The sequence below is a fragment of the Saimiri boliviensis genome, chromosome 20, assembly GCF_048565385.1.
Source record: "Saimiri boliviensis isolate mSaiBol1 chromosome 20, mSaiBol1.pri, whole genome shotgun sequence".
NCBI lineage: Eukaryota > Metazoa > Chordata > Mammalia > Primates > Cebidae > Saimiri > Saimiri boliviensis.
In genome coordinates, this window is record NC_133468.1 from 39882182 (window position 1) to 39897350 (window position 15169).

At 44.4% G+C, this 15169-nt stretch overlaps 1 protein-coding gene across 7 annotated transcripts in view; it reads right to left on the reverse strand.

The window, feature by feature from the left end:
- Positions 1–15169, reverse strand: part of CALN1 (calneuron 1) — a 611938-nt gene that overhangs the window by 90447 nt on the left and 506322 nt on the right. The gene's annotated exons all lie outside the window — the stretch shown is intronic.

A 15169-nucleotide genomic window follows, 5' to 3' on the forward strand; every position in this document is an offset into this window, starting at 1 on the left:
CTATTAATCATCCCCTTCCAAGTTCCCGGTGGCTGACTGTGGACGGGGTTGTTAATTGGGAGGGCACATGGTGGCTTTTGGAGTGTTGGTAATATCCCACATCTAATCTAAGGGCTGTTTAGTCAAAGGCACTGAGTTTATTTATAGTTATATTGATCTAACTATACATGTGGATTTGGGCATTTTTATTTATGTATTATACATTAGAGTCAATAAAAAGTCATTGAAGTTATAAAAAGTTTTTTCTTTAGAATGGTAAAAAAAAAAAGTTTAAAGTTAGTTTTGCGGAATAATATTTAATGATGTGACAAATGCTCGTAAGGTAATATTTATGTGAAAAAAGTCCAAATAAAAATGATCGATTTTAGAAAGAGCAGCAAATAAAACACAAAAATATATGAGTAGCAACTTTCTGAGAAATGCAAAAATTATTTAATACTAGGCAAATTTTATATGCTTATTATATATTACATATGCAATATTAATTACTTATTTGTTATCTGTTCCATATGCTATATACATAGTATATATGTAATAACTCTGCCAGACATTTCCCCCTTTTTGCTATTTATTTTACATAGAACTATAAAGTGAGTAGCATGTGATTCATATGTTATAGGTAAAAAACATATGGATCATTGGTAGATATTGGGAAGAGATTTTATAAGATGCAATATTTGGTTTTGAATTTTAAGCCTCTTAGCAAGCTAATAATGGAAAGAATTGAGTATCCCACACGGCTGAGAACATTTAACTGAGACCACCAGTCAATATCCTACTGAACACTCAAATGTAGAGATGGTCCAGGTAAACTCAGAGATGATACAGGAGGCTGGTCAACTTCAAAACAATTTAGCATGGAATTTCAAACCAATATAGCAGAGGTACGAAATGCGGGGGGGAAGGTTTGTTATTTGAAGAAAGGAGAAAATTTGGCAGATAATTTGTCTACCGGAAAATCTAAGGGCAGGCCAAGCGTGGTGGCTCACACCTGTCATCCCAGCACTTTGGGAGGCTGAGGCGGGTGGATCACGAAGGCAGGAGATCGAGCCGTCCTGGCCAACATGGTGAAACCTTGTCTCTACTAAAAATACAAAGAAATCTGCCAGGCGTGCTGGCGCGTGCCTGTAGTCCCAGCTACTCAGGAGGCTGAGGCAGGGGAATCCCTTGGACCTGGGCGGCGGAGGATGCCGTGAGCTGAGATCGCGCCACTGCACTCCAGCCTGGGCAACAGAGCACGACTCCGTCACACACACACACACACACACACACACAAAACAAACCTAAGGGTTCCTGTAGTAGCATTACTTGCATTGATAGAGTATGATCTGAAACGGAAATAAACATACAAAATCAATGGCTCTCTTATACACCAAGGAGTCTGTCAGGAAATACGAGGGGGAAAGAGGCCAGTCCCAATAGCATATAAACCACAAAATACATCAAAACGTCCTTAGCGGGGTGACAGGGACACCAGCCCACCAGAATCTGAACACACGTAGTTTGGTGGTTGGGTCATGGGAGAGATGGGAACTGCCTTTTCTACGTAAATTTAAAAAGTTTTCATGTTTCTGTTCATTTGTTTGTTTGGTTTACTTTTTTTTTTTTTTTTTTTTTTTTTTTTTTTTTTTTTTGAGACAGAGTCTTGCTCTGTCACCAGGCTGGAGTGCAGTGGCACAATCTCGGCTCACTGCAACCTCTGCCTCCTGGGTTCAAGCGATTCTTCCACCTCAGCCTCCCGAGTAGCTGGGACCACAGGCGTGCGCCACCACACTCGGCTAAATTTTTATATTTTTAGTAGAGACGTGGTTTCACCGTGTTGGCCAGGATGGTCTTGATCTCTTGACCTCGTGATCTGCCCGCCTCGGCCTCACAAAGTGCTGGGATTACAGGTGTGAGCCACTGGGCCCAGCCTGTTTGGTTTACTTTTTAACCATCAAAGACTCACAGTATCCGTTGACAGCTGTGTCAGGGCTGAGACAGGGAACAGAAGCACGGTGAAGGCCGGCTTGCAGGTCACAGGGAGCCGGAGGCTTCTCTGACTCAGCTCTTACTGATTTATAAGGACTACTTACATATTAAGAACAGTCCACTTATGTCTTTAAACATATGTGATAGACGTTTCTCCTTTTTCACTATTTATTTTGATTTATGGTCTTTTCATGTATAAAAGTTTTCTTTTTTTTTATTTTCAAATCTATTACCATTTTTTTTTGCTTTATTTACGCTTTCTAATATTTATGCTTACAGAGTCTATCCCTGTCCTAGAATTAGTATAACTGGGAAGAGAGGGAATGTATTAGTCTCTTCTTGCATGGTTACAAAGAAAAACCTGAGACTGGGTAATTGATAAAGAAAAGTGGTTGCATTAGCTCAAGGTTTTGCAGGCTGTACGGAAGCATGGCGGCTTCTGCTTCTGGGGAGGCCTCAGAAAGCTTCCCATCATGATGGATGGTGGATGGCAAAGGGCAAGAGAGACATCTCCCACAGCAGGGGCAGCAAGCGGGGAAAGGCGCTACACCCTTCTTTTTTTTTTTTTTTGAGACGGAGTCTTGCTCTGTGGCCCAGGCTGGAGTGCAGTGGTACAATCTCTGCTCACTGCAGCCTCCGCCTCCCGGGTTCAAGCAATTCTCCTGCCTCAGCCTCCCGAGTAGCTGGGATTACAGGCAGCTACCACCAAGCCTAGCTAATTTTTGTATTTTTAGTAGAGATGGGGTTTCGTCATGTTAGCCAGGCTGGTCTCGAACTCCTGACCTCAGGGTATCCTCCCACCTTAGCTTCCCAAAGTGCTGGAACAAGAACTCACCCTCTCACTGTCTCAAGACCAGCACCAAGGAGACAGGGCGAAAGCCTTCACAAAGGACCACCCTGGGATCCAGCCACCTCCTGCCGGGCCTCACCTCCAACACTGGCGGTGACAGTCAAACGTGAGATTTGGGTGGGGACACAGATTGGCACCTCTCAGGGAGGGATCCGCTTGCTCTATTAATAGTAAAAGAGGATATAAACTGACAGAGCCATCACCGTGTCTGCAGCCTAAGAACACAGGCTCCCGCTGAAACAGACGCTGACTCCAGGAAGGAGACCAACAGAGGCCGGCGCAGCTGCCCAAGCTCGTCTGAATCATTTCCTTTCAGCTGCCGTGATCTCCCTTTTAAACAAGCTGGGTGAGGTAGCTGCGTTCACTCCAACGGCCCCAGTGAGTCACTCCCACAACGGAGGCAGGGACAGTGCTGCTTCCATCCTAAAATGGGAGACCAGCAACTCTCTCCGAAGGGTTCACACATCACAGCTGCTGGGGAATCTGTGTAGCAGAAAATACAGCTGACTTCTTCAAGACCTGTGCAGAATGTAAAAAGCTCCCAGGTTTCCCTTCTTGGTAAAGAAGAAGAAACATTAGAAATACTAGTTGGTTTTAAAGACTAACTGTCTTCAAAGCCTTCTTGTTTTTTGCGAATAATTCCTTGTTGAGCCCTATCCTATGTAGCTGTTAGACATGCTCACAAGCACCTAGTATGTTCTATGTCCTTGTACTTGAATCAAGAAACCTGTGCTGGACGTGCTCACAGGCCCGTCCCAGCTCAAAGCCCGTGCCCCTTCCTTACTTGGACTTCCTCTCTTCCTTTGTTCTCCGTTGCCTTTACCTCTGTAGAAAAGTTAGCCAGTCAAGTTCAGTTTAGACTGTGAAGTCCGGCTCCAGCCAATGGAGATCAGACACAGCAGTAAGGACCCAGTGCGTAAAGAATAAACATGCCTGCCCTTGTTGTTCACACTCTTGTGGCAGGATAGCTAACAAGGGCACCCTTTCTGCAGGAAGTAAAATTGCCTTACTGAGAAAACTTTTTTCCTGAATGCTAATTTTTCCTTACAGCACCTAAGGACAAGCATTCTGTCTCTAACAACCTGAGAAAAGCACTCTTTTAAATACTGGCTGATGGTAAACTTTCAGCGTTGGTTTCTAATATTCTTAGATTTTCCCTTTGGTATTTCTTTACGTGAGACCTCACCGATAATCAGTATTTGTTAATGTGAATGTGAAGTCTAGAGTGGGTAACTTTTCCTCCTCTGCCACCCTCGTAGCCTGGAACTAATTTCATTCTTGGAACGTAATGCCTATATGTGAATATTCCTTAAGTAGAACATTGTGCACTAGACTCTGTAGGTTAATCAAGTTGTTTGAAGGAGAAAATGGAATCATGGAACATAGTTAGAAGATGCCCTAGAAAGGTAGGTGAGTGAGCCTGCAGGTTGCCCCCGGATGGAGTTTTGGGAGTAGAGCGGAGGGGTCACCATCTCCTTCGGGTGGGCCTCAGCTTTGCAGAACAGATTCCTCAGGTTCCCTCGAATTCCAAAACCAAGACACCACCCCCAGGTGGGCACTGATTAGCACATTGCAGGCAATCCCCAAGGGCAGTAGTTAGTTCCGGGGAGAAAAGGCATGACGAGGGACGGGCATGGGATTTACCTATACTATTTTATTATTAAAAAACAAAGAGAGGCGGGGCACAGTGGCTCACTCCTGTAATCCCAGCACTTGGGGAGGCCGTGTCGGGTGGATCACCTGAGGTCAGGAGTTCAAGACCTACCTGGTCAACATAGTGAAACATTGTCTCTACTAAAAATACAGAAAGTAGCCAGGCATGGTCGTGTGTGCCTGTAATCCCAGCTACGAGGAAGGCTGAGGCAGGAGCATCGCTTGAACCGGGAGGTGGAGGATGGAGCGAGCTGTGAGCACATCATTGCACTCTGGCCTGCGTAACAACAGAGAAACTCCATCTCAAACAAAACAAAACAAAACGAAACAGTGCTCCAGAGCAAATACAGCAACATGTTAACAGCTGGTCATTTGGGCTGTTTGTAAATTATTTTTCTATACCTGTCTGTATGTTTGAAATGACTCATAACTGAAGATTAATTTTTCAGAGAGAAGGTTAAAAAGAAATAAAATATTATCATTTGTGGCTGTCTTTGAATAGTAGAACTGTTTTCTCCCTCCTTCCAAATTTTCAATATTTTCCAAAATTTTGATATTGAGTCTTTGTTACTTTTATCATTAGGAGAAAAACAAGCTCTGTTGGAAACAGGCATATAACCAATCAGCCGCGATCAACAGAAAGGTACTGAGGAGGAAGATGGATCAAGGATGAGGCTGACGAAATGTCAACGACGAAGCACAAAATGTGGTTAAGTCTCATTAATTTGTACTTTACTTATTCTCAATTAGTGGGCAAGTGGGTTGGGCCTTGCGTGATCGCTGGAGAGGAAAGACTGCTTAGCACTCGCTGGAATTCTATTTTTAATGCTTGTTCTATTCCAAGGTTCTACCACATACTTCCTATAGGCAAGGGATGTGTTTTCTATGTATTTAGTTTCTCCTTCCGTTCTAGGGATTTTGGGCCCTTGACTGGCTGACAACACGCACCTGTTGAAGGAATGATTAAGCAAAAAAATAAAAAATAAAAAATAAATAAAATTGCAGGGAGATTCTCAATCTACTTAAGAGAACAAACTCTTTTAATAGCTGTTAGCTCATTAAGTGTTGAAATGTAAATATTGTAGCTAATTAAATACAGCTTTATTTATTCATCTTAGCAAGACCCAGCTGAACACCAATTATAGGATAAATTTTTAATGAATAAAAGAGCATTTTTAAAAAGCGATATATTTGCTAACACTGGCTGACCTCTTTTTCCAATTAACGTAAATTATCATCAAGCCTCATTTCCCCAGTATCTGTAGACTGCAGGGCTTTCTCAGACAAAAATTGGACACATGCAGCCCTCCTCTTCCTCCAGACCCGCACCCACAGGGCTGAATGCGACTGGGAACAAACACCAAGTTGTCAGCCCAGGCCGGGCACCATGGCTCATTCCTGAAATCCCAGTGCTTTGGGAGGCTGAGTCAGGAGGACCACTTGAGATCAGGAGTTTGTGACCAGCCTGGACAATGAGTGAGACGAGGGTGTGGAGAAACAGGAACACTTTTACACGGTGGGTGGGAGTGTAAATTAGTTCAACCATTGTGGAAGACAGTGTGGCGATTCCTCAAGGACCTAGAAATAGAAATTCCATTTGACCCAGCAATCCCATGACTGGGCATATACCCAAATAACTATAAATCGTTCTGCTATAAGGACACACGCACACGAATGTTCATTCCAGCACTGTTTACAATAGCAAAGACCTGGAACCAACCCAAATGCCCATCGATGATAGACTGGACAGAGAAAATGAGGTACATACACACCATGGAATACTATGCAGCCATAAAAAATGATGAGTTTGTGTCCTTTGTAGGGACTTGGGTGAATCTGGAAACCATCATTCTCAGCAGACTGACACAACAACAGAAAATCAAACACCGCATGTCCTCACTCATAGGTGGATGCTGAACAGCAAGAACACATGGACTCAGGGAGGGGAGCATCACACACTGGGGGCAGTTGGGGGTGGGTAGGGAGAGACAGAGGGGGTGGGGAGGGATAACATGGGGAGAAATGCCAGATATAGTATGCACCTAAAGTAAAATAAATAAATTAAAAAAAAATAAAAACTCTCTGCTCTTCCCGGACTGCCTCCCGCCAAAGGGCTTGTTCTCAGGACATCTGCGCCTTCTGTTCCTGCTCCCGGAATGCTCTTCCGTCACTTACTCTCATCTGGTTTGCCATCACTCACTCCCCTCTCTCTTGTGTTTCTTCTCAAATATCACCTTTTCAGAGACATTCTCAGACTTATGTAAATGTCAGCTCCTCTGATCCCCCCGTGGCCGGCTGTTCTCCCCAGATCTGCTTTTTACCATAGTATATTTCATCTTCCACCATAGTCTCAATCAGGACCAGCCCCAGAACTTTCTGCCATGATGGAAATGTGCATTCTGTACTGTGCAATGTGGTCGCCGCCAGCGACCTGTGTCTACTGAGCACCTGAGAGTGCTCTTGAGCTCTTGAAAGTGGCTAATGCAATGAAAGACCTTAACTTTTAATGGTATGCGGTTTCAATGAATTTAAGTTCAGTTTAAATAACCATACATAGCTCAGGGCCACTGTCTTGGACATAGTAGGCCTATCATTGATTTACCCCCCTGCTAGTTTATTCAGAGGTTGGTTGTTCACACATTTCATCTTCCTGAAGATAATACCCATGACTGGCTTATCCCTTATCCGCAACACTAGTATGCAAGCTCCATGAGGGCAGCTGTTTTTCCTGTGCCTGACGCATCACAGGTGTTCAGTAAGTGAATCAATGCTCTATACTTGTTTATCTATTTTTTTTTTTTTGACAGAGTCTTGCTGTGTCACCAGGCTAGAGTGTGGTGGTGTGATCTCGGCTCACTGCAACCTCCGCCTCCACGGTTCAAGCGGTCCTCCTGCCTCAGCCTCCCAAGTAGCTGGAACTACAGGCGCACGCCACCACGTCCAGCTAATTTTTGTATTTTTAATAGAGATGGCCAGGATGGTCTCCATCTCTTGACCATGTGATCTGCCCTCCTCGGCCTCCCAAAGTGCTGGGATTGCAGGGGTGAGCCACCGTGCCTCGCCTCAAGTTTATCATTTTAAGAGCCACAGTATGCTTTTATTCCAAACATTTTCAGAAATTATTCTAAGCTCTATAGAATCTGTCCTTATTTTAACTTAGAGCCAGAATGCATTGTTTCCTTGCAATGTCAATGTCGCTCTTCTGCACATAACTTGTTATGTTGTAATAAACTGTGTCCTCAGAGATGGTTAATGACATTCCTTCCTTAACTGCACAGATTGCTGGGTTTTTATTGTCTACTAAATGACTGTTTATCATTACGTTTTTCTTGTGCCTGTCTCTACTATATGCTTTATTTATTTTTCTTTCTTTCTTCCTCTGTTAGATGGAGTCTCACTTCGTCGCCCAGGCTGGACTACAATGGTGCCATCTCAGCTCACTGCAACCTCTGCCTCCCGGGTTCAAGCCATTCTCCCACTTGAGACTCCCGAGTAGCTGGGATTACAGGCATGACCACCATGCCTGGCTAATTTTAGTATTTTTAGTAGAGAGGGGGTTTCACCATGTTGGCCAGGCTGACCTCCAACTCCTGAGCTTAAGCGTTCCCCCTGCCTCGGCTTCCCAAAGTGCTGGGATTATAGGCGTGAGCCACCATGCCACACCATGCTTTATTTTTCAAGGGAAATGACTGGGTAAGGCTTGAAGGTACTTCTATTTCTCGCACATAAACACACAAAGTTTGTGACAATTTTTCTTGTGGACACATCCATAGTCAGTTCAGGAACTGGTCAGCTATACATACAATTGTCATGAAAATAATATCAGAAATAATCAAGAAGGCATATTGCTATTCCCCTTTATAAACTGGGCAATAGAAACAAAAGACCTGAAACCTAAAGCCATTGAGCTAGAATCAAAACCCAGTGTTTTCCTCTAACCCAATTCTTGTCAAAAGTGTGGTCCATAAGTCATTTAATAAAAATCATCTGCTCTCAACTCAACGCTGCTGAAGAAAAAAAAAATTGAATTAAAAAACTACCTGCATTGCTTGTATAAAATAAGCCTCCCTGGCCTACCCAGCAATCTACAGTTTTAATGCATAGCAGAGTTTGAGACCTACTGTGCTAAGTTTACTTCCCGAAGGGAAGTATCATGCTACCTTGAGCTTTTATTCTATAGAGAAAAAATGACAATATTCTTACTGGCTCCCAAATCATAAATGTATGACAACTATTTTGTTGCAAACCAAATGAGGATTTTGAGCCTCGATATATACATTCAACTAATTTGACCATAAGTAGAGATGTATTAATAAAAAATGTATTTCAGTAACAGACTGTAGGTCAAGAAATACATCTAGATTCAGCCAGGTGCAATGGCTCATGCCTGTAATTCCAGCACTTTGGGAGACTGAGGTGGGTATATCACTTGAGGTCAGGAGTTCAAGACCAGCCTGGCCAACATGGTGAAACCCTGTCTCTACTAAAAATACAAAAACTAGCCGGGTGTGATGGTGGGTGCCTCTAGTTCCAGCTATTTGGAAGGCTGGGGTATGAGAATCGCTTGAACCCAGGAGGCAGAGGTTGCAGCGAGTCAAGACCACATCATTGCACTCTAGCCTGGGCAACAGAGCGAGACTGCACCTCAAAAAAAAAAAAAAAGAAAAAAAAGAAAAGAAAAGAAAAGAAAGAAAAGAAATACTTCTACATTCTTTCACCATCTCTTTGGAACAGAAAGATCCATCCATCAAGTGTTAAGACCTAGGAGGATACCCTTGCTCCAATGTAGGGGTAATCACAGAAAATCTAAAATGTGATTATTCTCTGTGACAAAGGAGGTCATTTGCAGCAAAAGCAAAGGTCCATGGCCTTTTGGCTGGGTTCACATTCTCCATTCTCCAGTTTGGGTTCCAGAGCATAGAATGACTTTGTGACTGAAAGCCACAGTTGCTGTGTGGACTGGGACAGGCTCTGAGTGTTGGTGTTGTGTATACTCGCCAGCCGCTACAGTTACTGGGTCTAGAATACAAGAGAACAACTCTATTTTTCTGTGATTCCCTAGGGCCAGTTCTAGCAAGAAGAGATTCTGGCAGAGTTTTTGTTTTCTGCAGTGATTTCAGAGACTTTGAATGAAACAAGCCAGGTCTAGGGTAAACAAGGGTATAACGGGGAGACCCACGAGAGAAGGGCCAGAGTGGGAACCCAGGAGCCCAGTCCAGCAGGGCCAAGCAGTAGCCGTGAGGGCTCTGTGTGTTTTGGAGCAGGCAAAGGATCAGTCAGATGGCTAGGTACGATGGCTCATGCCTGTAATCCCAGCACTCTGGGAGGCTGAGGTGAGCAGATCACTTGAGGTCCTGAGTTCAAGACCAGTCTGGCCAACATGATGAAACCCCATCACTACAAAAAAAAAAAAAATATATATATATATATATATATATATATATATATATATATATACACACAAAAATTAGCTGGGCATGGTGGTGCATGCCTGTAATCTCAGCTTCCAAGGAGGCTGAGGCAGGAGAATCACTTGAGCCTGGGAGGTAGAGTTTGCACTGAGCTGAGATCACACCACTGTACTCCAGCCTGGGTGAAGGAGACTCTGTCTCAAGAAAAAAAAAAGAATCAGTAAGATGAGCTCCCTAGTAAATGGCATCACCTGCTGTGTCAGCAGGTTGGCAAATGCTAGGAGCTGTGCAGGAGACCAGAGACCTGTCAGAACTGGGACAAACCTCCCTGAAGTGTGGGTCACATCCAAGTTTCAGGTACCAGGGATCAGTTTACAGGGAAACCTGGATTTCTAGGCAGAAACTGCAGTCCAGGAAAGACCCGGGGTAAAGAGCAGTAAATCGTTTTGCAGATTGGGTTAACACAGTAGAATGCCAACTTTTGATGGTATTGTGTGTGCTACGCTGTGATATAACGAAGCTAGTAATTGAGGGTCTGGGTCACAGTACATTCAATTACGAGTCCGTGGCAGGAGGTCATGGCAGGAAGACACGGTGGAATAAGGGGCCCCCGATCCTCTGCTCAGCCATCATCTACCACCCGGAGCTACGGATCTGGAGAACAGGTCGGTAAGAAGCCACCTGTCACTGTCTTTCTAATGTGAAAAAGAGGTGGGGTAAGGGGGCCCAGATAGGTTCTTATACTACACACTAGACAGACAAATTCCAGGAACTCTGTATTGGTCTCTGCTGTCGGGAGACTCCATGGGGAGAATGTGGTCTGTTGGTACTTTTGTTATGTCCTCCTGCTCAGTCCACCACGGTGAGGAAAAGGTGCTGCTGATGGGCCACAGTCAGTAACAAAGTGTCCCTGGCCATGAGCACAAGCTCAAGGCCAGTAGTCAAGAGGAGACCTCACCCCAATCTCCAAAGAAACCTACTTATCAGTTGAGAGGTTGGGGGCATTTAGCCAAGAAACCACACAAGTGACTCCCTCTGCTTCACGGTAGGTTAGGCTTTGAAAGTTAACAAGGGGGGAAAAAAACCCAGTCTTGCTATGGTGTGAAAATGGTTTGTCTCCACCAAAAGTCAGGTTAAAATTTGATCCTAAAGTCATGGTGTTAAGAGGCAGTAGAAACTTTAAGAGATGTTTGGGTCATGAGGGTGCCATCATGAAGGGCATGATGCCAAGAGTTAATTCTCACTGGAGTAAGTGAGTCCTTGCTCTTGTAGGACTGCTTTACTTACTTTAGTTATAAAGCAAGGTCACTCCCTGTGCGTTGGCCCTTTCACATGCACTCACTTGGACTTTTCCATCATCTTACAAAAATTTGTGCCAGAAGCTGCCACCAAGCCTCTGGACTTCCCAGCCTCCAGAACCATAAGCCAAATAAACGTCTTTTCTTGATGAACTATCCAATCTCAGGCATTCTGTCACAGCAACAGAAAACATACCAGGACGAGCCTTTTGATAAAAAAATTCCATAAATGAGAGTATAGCGCTAACGTTCATTAATTCTTTGTGATACACATTACAACAAGCCTTGTGCAAAGCACGCACAATGATCTCTTCCTTGGAAGTGGGGAGAATGCGCTTTAGGGAGGAATGACCCCTGGAGTCCTCCCCCCCGTTCCAACTAACCTCAGTGAAGCTACATAACGTGTTTAGAAAAACACAGTCAAAGTTCCATAAGCATTAGCCGTTTTTCTCACCCCAAGTCGCCCAGGCTGTAAGTGGCAGAATGAATACTGGGACCCAGGCTTCCCTAACACAGAAACTCAGGCTCCAGCCTGTTACATTATCACTGTTATCAATGATTACTTTTTATTTGTCATTTGGCTTAGTTGGGGTGGTAAAAGACGAAGGAGCCCCAATGATTAAGCGTGCATGCATTTGTGTTTTAGCTTTTTAGACTTGTGGAGTTACACCCTAGCCTCGGAGGTTCAGATAACCTACCTAAGCAATCAATGAGAACTCATTTCTTTGTTTTTGTTTTTTAAAGAAAACTGATGAGACAGAAAAATTGACTGCAATAGCAATTTGTGTTTCTCCTTGCTATAGAATAAGAACACATGAAAGAAAAGGAACCGTATACATATCAGCAGATGCTGGAAAGACATTTCGTAAAAATCAACAGCCATCCGTAATAAAAATCTTAATTAAAACAGGACTAGAAGGAAACCATTTGAATGTACTAAAGACCACCAAAGCCCAACGGTAAATATTATTCTAAACGTTGACCAAGTAAAGCTGTTTCAGATTGAGTCATGAACTAGACTGCTGCATTTGCCTTTGCTATTATTTTTCCACATTGTTTGCAGGTTCTAGTGAACGCAGCAAAACAAAAGAGAGCATAAACAGAGAAAAAAGAAATACAATTATCTTCTTATTAAAAATGTCACTGCGAAAAGTTACGAACCACTTGAATAAATAAGATAATTTAATAAAGTGGCTACATATAAGATAAATATTTAGTTTATGTGATAGCTTTTTTCTCTAATCTGGTAATAAAAACCTAGAAATGGAATAGGAAAAGTACTTAACTCAATATAATGACCTCAAACTATAAATTATTTATGAATACATTTGGCAAGAAAGTCAGAAGGCGTTTATTAAAAAAAATACAATCAAATTGATGGAGAAATAAGAAGACATTTTGTATTCTCAGATATAAACATTTAGTGTCACAAAAATGCCAATTATCCTAATGTTAATGTATAATTTATTGCAAAGCCCTGATGGAACCACAGACTGTTTTACTGGAATAGAATTAATGTTCATTTGAAACAACAAATAAATGAATAGACAAGAAAGTCTGAAATGAAACACGGATGAGGTGGCACGGAGCTTACGAGACAGTCGACATACGAGCATCGACTAGAAAGCCATTTTGCCATAGTGCTTGTCAAATGTCAGCATCAGAACCTGCCGGGGGCTGTGAAAACACAGAAGGCCTCACCCAGAGTCTGTTTCTGTAGGTCTGGAGTGAAGCCCAAGGATTTGCCTTTCTAACACGTTTCCAGGTGACGTGGCTGCTGGGTAAGGAATGCTCTTTGGAAGCACTGCTACCACAAATCAGTATGATGTTGGGCAAGAAGAAGGCAAACCGGTAGAAGAGACTAGAAAAGCCAGCCATCAGCCTAATATAAATACGTATTTAAGAAATGACAAAGAATGTCCATGACGCACCACTGGGTAAGAAAAGTTAGACGTATGGAAGTTTGCATGATGTGGGCTGCACATGGTGGCTCATGCCTGTGATCCCAGCTACCCGGGAGGCTGAGGCAGGAGAATCGCTTCAACCTGGGAGGCGGAGGTTGCGGTGAGCCGAGATCGCGCCACTGCACTCCAGCCTGGGTGACAGAGCGAGACTCTGTCCCACAAAAAGAAAAATTGTATAATGTGGTCTCAAAGGCAATGCAAGATGAGCTTCTCATGGACCAGCTGGGCCATGTGAGACAGCTGGTACGGGGCTGTCTGAAGGACCACTTAGAGGGGACATCAGACCAGACCCCAGTGCAAAGGAGCTGCTGGCATGACAGAATCCCTCGCAGGTGGAGGGGGAGGAAGTGAACGGCTGAAATGGAAGTGAATTTTACCTCTGATATTGACCAATGCAGAGTGTGGGAGGCACCGGCAAACACAAAAGTGCCCACGAAATGTGAGGAAGACGTGGCTTTAGCCATCGGCCAAGTCCAGACCACTGAGACACCAGATCATCACAGCAGAAATGACTGCCACTGTGCCGGCCAAAAGGCATCACCCCGGCTGTCCTTCACTCCACGCCAAGCCCAGTCCCCGCTGACCCAGAGTCCACAGCTGCGGAGCTCCAAGAGGGGCAGAGGAACCAGGAGCGAGGAAAGAGCCAAGTCAACCGCGCCCCTCCCCACAACCTGGCTCAGGGACGGGGTGCTGGCACAGGGACTTCCGGCGGAACCTGCAGTTTTGGCTACAGCACGTCAATGACCGAACTGACTCTGTATTATGGGACCTCAGGTGATTCCAGCACAGGACTTTTTTTTTTTTTTTTTTTAGACAAAATCTTGCTCTGTCGCCCAGGCTGGAGTGCAGTGGGCCGATCTTGGCTCACTGCAACCTCCGCCTCCCAGGCTGAGGCGATTCTCCTGCCTCAGCCTCCCGGGTAGCTGGAATTACAGGTGCCCACCGCGCCTGGCTAGGTTTTGTATTTTTAGTAGAGACGGCGTTTTCACAATCTTGGCCAGGCTGACTCCTGACCTCATGATCCACCTGCCTCAGCCTCCCATAGTGCTGGGATTACAGGCAGGAGCCAACAGCACAGAACATTTTTATTGTCTAATAGTGAGTGGAAAAATCTGCCTGTGTTTTTACCTGATGGCAGAGACAGAATAAAATTAAGGGACACGGAGACACAAAAACAGAGTTGCTTTATTGCAAGAGGAGTGTATTTCTTCAATTTGAGAGTTACATAAGACCATAAAATATTTAAATGCAATTGTGATTGAAAAACAATTGAGGCGTGCTTTTTTTCTCCCCATTAGAAGAAGGTTATCTCTGTCCTCTGAGTAGAGGCCTCCGGATTTTTGGGGCCATTAACAGCTGCAGCGTTTCAGCACCCTACCCTAAATAGAATGATCTGGCACCCAGAAGATAAGCTCAACTCACATCTCCCTCCAGAAGATTTTGTGCAAGAAGTGAAGGCTTGGTTAGGGAAAGGGAGATCAACTCTTGCTGACAGTGGAAAGGCGGAAATGGTCTCCTGTGAGGTGGAGGCTTCCCCTCCGCAGGCCGAGAAAGAGCAGAGGGGTGGGATTCCTAAAGTTGTAGAGACCTGTCCCCTGCTGCTGCTACTTCCCCGGGGGGCTCAGTGCAGGATGGCTGTCCGGAAGACCAGTCTTTCCTCAGGCTTCGAGCCTCACTGGGAAGGATATTCTGAAGAGCTCCAGGGTCCAAGGGATGGCAGAGAGGAAGCCCACCAGCATCCTTGTTCAGCAAAAGGCAAGAGGGTAACCATGGCAACTCCGCAGAAGGACCAGAAGGACCCTCCTGGGTTCCAAGTATCACTCTGATTCTCACATGCCTCATAGGGATGGAAGGAGGCTCCTCAAACATGACTGAGAAGGAATTTCTCAGCACTGTGGTGAGGGAGACTATGAGCTAGATGAACTTTGAATTAATAAGTTACTCTGGAACACAAAGTATTTGGAGTATAACCATCTATGCTATGGACACAGACATGTACTATAAGCCAAAGCCTTGAAGAAA